The sequence below is a fragment of the Sorex fumeus genome, unplaced genomic scaffold (assembly GCF_029834395.1).
Source record: "Sorex fumeus unplaced genomic scaffold, SorFum_2.1 ptg000014l, whole genome shotgun sequence".
NCBI lineage: Eukaryota > Metazoa > Chordata > Mammalia > Eulipotyphla > Soricidae > Sorex > Sorex fumeus.
The window spans coordinates 41,957,501-41,964,086 of NW_026606071.1; positions in this window are offsets into that span (position 1 = coordinate 41,957,501).

A 6,586-nucleotide genomic window follows, 5' to 3' on the forward strand; every position below is an offset into this window, starting at 1 on the left:
TACGTCTGTCCCTCTCTTTCTGATTCATTTCACTTAGCATGATACCCTCTATGTCTGTCCACTTATAAGCAAATTTCCTGACTTCATCCCTCCTGACAGCTGCATAGTATTCCATTGTGTAGAGGATCTTCTGGCTTTGGTGCCATCACTGCTCTCGCCAGTGCTCCCTCCGCTACTACTGGTGCTACTGCGATTGTTGGGGTCGCCACTCGCCCTTCTGCTGCTGCTTCTGGCTTTGCAGAGCTGTGATGTGGTCTAGTGTGATTGTGGTGTGGTGTAGTATGGTGTGGTATGGTATGTGGTGATATGTGGTGGGATGTGTGGTAATGGTATGATGTGGTGTGATGTGGGATGTGGTGTGATATGCAATGTGGTGTGGTGTGGTATGGTGTGATGTGTGGTATGGTATGATGTGGTGTATGGTGTGATGTGGTGTGATGTGATGTGTGATATGATATGATATGATGTATGGTGTGATGTGGTGTGTAGTATGATGTGGTGTGATGTGGTGTGATTTGATGTGTGATATGATATGGCGTGGAGTGTGGTGTAGTGTGTAGTATGATGTGTGGTTTCTGACTTCAGAGATGGAGAGTTCAACCCCCAAAAGGTTCACCCTTCCTTCCTTCCTTCCTTCCTTCCTTCCTTCCTGCCTGCCTGCCTGCCCTCCCTCCCTCCTTCCTTCCTTCTTTCCTTCCTTCCCTCCTTCCTTCCTTCCATCCTCTCCTTTCTTCACTCCATCCTCCTTCCCTCCTTCCTTCCCTCCCTCCCTTCCTCCCTCCCTCCCTCCCTTCCTTCCTTCCTTCCTTCCTTCCTTCCTTCCTTCCTTCCTTCCCTCCTTCTTCCTTCCTTCCATCCTCTCCTTTCTTGGCTCCATCCTCCTTCCCTCCTTCCTTCCCTCCCTTCCTTTTCTCTTCCTTCCTTTCCTCGCTTTCCTTTCCTTCCTTTCTCCTTTCCTCACTTTCTTTCCTTTCCCTTCCTTTATTTCCTTTCCTTTTCCTTCCTTCCTTCCTTCCTTCCTTCCTTCCTTCCTTCCTTCCTCCCTTCCTCCCTCCCTTCCTCCCTCCCTTCCTTTCTGACTTCCTATCTTCCTTCCTTCCTTCCTTCCTTCCTTCCTTCCTTCCTTCCATGGTGTTTCACTAAAAAAAAAAAAGAAGAAGAATTAATTAAAAAAAGAACAGAGCCACTTGGATTTGAAAAGCAAAATGTTATCTTTCCATTCAAAGTGCAAATTCAATATAAGCAACTGGAAAGACTGAAAAGACTTAGCCGCCCCCTACCCCACCACTCCTTTACTTGCCATTACTTGCTGCTCTGTTTAGGTTGCAAGTCTACTTTCGCTTCCTTTGGAAGTATTATAACTGAGTTCCTTTTCGAGTAGGTTCCTTCCTTCCTTCCTTCCTTCCTTCCTTTTTTCCTTCCTTCTTCCTCCCTTCCTCCCTTCCTCCCTCCCTTCCTTTCTGACTTCCTATCTTCCTTCCTTCCTTCCTTCCTTCCTTCCTTCCTTCCTTCCTTCTTCCTCCCTCCCTTCCTTCCTTCCTGACTTCCTATCTCCCTATCATCCTTTCTGCCTTCCTCCCTCCCTTCCTTCCTTCCTTCCTCCCTCCCTCCCTGCCTCCCTGCTTCCTGCCTTCCTTCCACTTTCTCTTGTTGTATCTTCTTTTTCTAAACTCCTTTTTCTGTTGTTATTATCCTGTTGTAGCCAGTATGACTTTCCTTTGCTGCATTGGCCCTGGAAAACTTGATACATTGAAATCTAACCCCAATTTGTATGTTGGAACCAATTTGTATGTTGAAATCTTATCTTGCAACACTGTAATAAAGTATCAGGAGGTGGGGTTTGGGAAAGATGAATCAGTCACCTAGCATAATGTTTTTAAGATTCACTCTTGTTGAAGCATGCGCAAGCTAAGTTCTTGGAGCAAGGTCAAAGTATTACGGAATTAAAATTCGCCTTTTCTCCAGGACCCTTAGCAACCTCAAGTTCAACTGGAGAGGGAGAGTGTCCTCATAAAGGAGACACCGGGAGTTCTCTTGCCTCTTACCCCGAGTGCAGCAAGTTCTCCCGACGGCACACCTGCCAAGGAAGTGATCTCAGACAGTCTAGCTTCCAGAACATGGAGAAATAAACGTGTTGTTTATGAATCATCCAACCTAGAGCATTCTGTTTTAGCAGCTCACATGAATCAAGAGAGCTCCACCTCTGCAACTTGATCAATTCTGAGCAATTCTGAGTTTCTCTTGCCCTGGTTTTGTTGGTTGATCATCCAGTGGATGGGATTTTCTTACAGCACCTCTGGCAAATGAATGCCTCTCCTACCTCAAATCCATGTTCTTGGTGGTCACAGTCACGGTCACAGTCCTCCCGTTATTCATCGATTTGCTCGAGCGGGCCCAGTAACATCTCCATCATGAGACTTGTTGTTACTGTGTTTGGCATATCGAATACGTCACGGGTAGCTTGCCAGGCTTTGCCGTGCGGGTGAGAGACTCTCAGTAGCTTGCTGGGCTCTCCGAGAGGGGCAGAGGAATCGAACTCGGGTCACCCATGTTGGCTGCGTGCAAGGCAAATGCCCTATCGCTGTGCTATCGCTCCAGCCCGTTCTTGGTGGAGGAATATATATATATATATATATATATATATATATATATATATATTTCTCGAGCAGGCCCAGTAACGTCTTCAGTGTGAGACTTTGTTGTTACTGTGTTTGGCATATCAAATACGTCACGGGTAGCTTGCCAGGCTCTGCTGTGCGGGCAAGACACTCTCAGTAGCTTGCCGGGCTCTCTGAGAGGGGCCAAGGAATCGAACTCGGGTCACCCATGTTGGCTGCATGCAAGGCAAATGCCCTATCGCTGTGCTGTCGCTCCAGCCTGTTCTTGGTGGAGGAATATATATATATTCGGCCAAGACTCAGAGACTATAAAATCCAGATCCCGGACGAGAGCAGTGCAGTCTCTGCCCCCGCGCCTCGGTGTTCCTTCCCGGAGTCCCTTGGAGGGGAGCGGGTTGAGCTTTCCTCCCCGCCCCGGCCAGGGCTACGGCAGCCGGAGACCTCCAGGACCAGCCACCACCATGCTGAGACCACTCTCCGCACACCTGAAGGTACTGGCAGAGGGACAAAGCCACGCGGGTTCCGGGGCCGAGACCTCCAAGCCTACTCGAATTGGAGTCGAGCATCTTCCACCCAGATCCTCCAAATTCCAGTAGGCGGGGGTCACACCCACCACCTGGCCCCCTGGCGCCGTGTAATCCCATCAGCGGCCAAGACTCAGAGACTATAAAATCCAGATCCCGGACGAGAGCAGTGCAGTCTCGGCCGCGCGACATCTTATTATCTCATTCCTACTTTGGACAAACTTGCAGGCTGTCGAATGTAGCCTGCCCACAGGGCAGAGTCTGGCAAACTCCCCGTGGCCTACCAAATATGCCAAATACCAGTAACAATGATGGGTCTCATTCTCCTAAAGAGCCGTGAATATAATCTCAGGGCTAGGATGAAAGAGACGTTACTGGGGCCTGCTCGAGGCAATCGACGATTAACAGGATGATGAAATGAAATGAAAATATATATATATAAAATTTTAGGGCCACACACTCGACTCTACACTCAGGCATCACTCCTGGCTGTGCTCAGGAATTAGAGAGAAAATTTAGGTTCATAAACAAAATTAAATGCCTTTAAATGTTAAACAAATGCCTTTTTTGTTTATGGGGGTATGGGTATTGGGGGTCCATATTCAGAGGTGCTCTGGGATTACTCCTGGCTCTGTGCTCAGGGATCACTCTTGGTGGGGATTGGGTGGGGGGGCAGTATGTGTTGCTGAGAACTGAGTTTGGTCAGCTTCGAGCAAGACAAATGCCCTCTCCCCACTGTGCTATCTCTACAGCTCTTGATGGAGGTCTTTCTGAGGGGTGTTGCTTTTTGGGTCACACCTGGTGATGCTCAGAGGTTACTCCTAGCTCTGCACTCAGAAACTACTCCTGATGGTGATCAGGGAACCATATGGGATGCCAGGGACCAAACCCAGATCGGCCATTCACGGAGGTCTTGATGAAAGCCAAGCCATGGGAAAAAAACAAGGCTCACACACACACACACACACACACACACACACACACACACACACACGCACACACACACACACTTTTTTTTAAACTCTGTTAGAAGTTAAAAATTCACTTACGAAATCTTATTCTTCTAATCTAATCTTCAGAGAAGAGGAAAGAAAACCCTTACCTCCCCCTCCTGCATGCAGTCAAAAGCAAACCCTCCTTATTTCACATTTCCAATTAGATTTCTGAAAATTAAGTCAGCACAGTTTATTCCACATTAATGAAGCATATCCTGTTTTAATTTCAAAGTCGGTCTTAATAGGAATTCTGCTTTCACTACCTGCCCCATTCCCTGAATGTGAAAAGCTTTTATTTCCCCCACTTAAAAGAAAAGAAAAGAAAAAAAACTCCTAAAAACTGCCTTCAAATTATTTCACCCACAATTGATCTTGCATGACTTTTCCTTTGTTCTCTGGGGTCCACGGTTGTATTTTATATGTTAATATTTTTAAAGATGGATGAGAAATTCCTGCCTGCACTTTTTTTCCCCTGGATATTATTAGCAGCCAAACTCAAAGGCTAAGGCGTCCCCTTCTCTCCTCTCTGTTCAAGCCAGACCTTTGCCTCTTGGTTGGAAGTAGGACAGCCGGGGGCCTCAGCCGGTCACCTCATTCAGGCTGAATTTACACAGAACAAAGCGGCCTCCTTCGACTGGGAACACGGAGGCTGGACACTGTGTGCTCCCAACTGTGTCTGTCTCCCCCGGCTGCCCGTGAAGGCGGGTGCCAAGTCTTTAACCGGGGCAGCCATCCCACACATTGTCCTAATGTTCGCCACTTCCGTCTGCAATCACTCCGGGCCTCACAGGCCCTCTCTGACAAGCCCCGGGAGCCGGGCCAGTCCCTGGCCTCTGTCTGATCTCACTTCACATGCAGCGGAAGCTGGCCTGGCTCTGACTGCAGGATTGTTCGGGTTCGCCACAGTTCCTCCTCCTCTTTCTCTCCGTCTGAAGCTGTGTTCGGGCAGAGCAGTGCGCTCAGCACCAGGCTTCCTTGGAGATATGCAAATATACCAAAAAGGCATGATGGCTTGGTTTTTGCTTTTTGCTTTATTTATTTATTTATTTATTTTTTTTAAAAAGAGGTGGTGGGGCTGGAGCGATAGCACAGTGGGTAGGGCGTTTGCCTTGCACGCGACTGACCCAGGTTCGATTCCCAGAATCCCATATGGTCCCCTGAGCACCGCCAGGAGTAATTCCTGGGTGCAAAGCCAGGAGTGACCCCTGAGCATCGCCAGGTGTGACCCAAAAAGCAATAAATAAATAAATAAAAGAGGTGGTAGTGGGTGGGCTACTAAGTGATTCTCGGGAGACCAAGGTCTTTTTTTTTTTTTTTTTTTTTTGCTTTTTGGGTCACACCTGGTGATGCACAGGGGTGGGTTACTCCTGGCTCATGCACTCAAAAATTACTCCTAGTGGTGCTTGGAGGACCATATTAGATGCTGGGAATCAAACCCGGGTCAGCCACGTGCAAGGCAAACACCCTGCCTGCTTTGCTATCGCTCCAGCCTGTGAGACCAAGGTCATTGATGCATACAATATGCACGACTGACACAGCTGCTGATACTCAAGACTCATGATTAATGCAGATGCAGGGCACCTGGATAGCGCCCCGCCCCCACCAAAGATGCCTCCAGGATTGTGCCTTGGGAGCCCACCAGGCCTGGCACAGGTGCCTCCTGACCCCTGTATTGACAACCAGCCCAGGAGTTTGTACTATCTGCACGGAAGACCTGAAGTTACGGTGTAGGCATGGTCACGGGGTGATGGGGATTTGCAGAGTCTGGGTAACTTGTCACTCACGCAGCCCCCGGCAGCTGTTGTTCTTGTCCTTGAAACCTCTCATTCTTAAAGAAATAAAAAATTAAAGTGTTCCTACTTCTGGGTAAGAAGCCCAAATTGTAAACAATGACACCCACTATAAAAACTGCAGTGTGTTGAGACTGGAGAAATAGCACAGCAGGTAGGGCGCTTGCCTTGCATGCGGCCGATTGGGGTTCCATTCCCAGCATCCCATATGGTCCCCTGAGCACCGCCAGGGGTAATTCCTGAGTGCAAAGCCAGGAGTAACCCCTGTGTATTGCCAGGTATGACCCAAAAAGCAGAAAAAAGAAAAAAGAAAAACTGCAGTGTGGGGGCCCAAGCGATAGCACAGCAGGGAGGGCATTTGCCTTGCATGCAGTGAACCTAGGTTCAGTCCCTGGCATCCTATGTGATCCCCCAAGCATGACCAGGAGTGATTTCTGAGCACAGAGCCAGGAGGGACCCCTGAGCATTGCTGGGTGTGGCCCCAAAACTAAAATCACGATCACGATCATCCTGTTGTTCATCGATTTCCTCGAGCAGACACCAGTAACGTCTCCTTCGTCCTAGCCCTGAGATTTTAAAAGAGCCATTTCAATGCTCTTTCAGGATTAGGAGAATGAGACCCATCACTGTTACTTGTATTTGGCATATGGAGTACAACA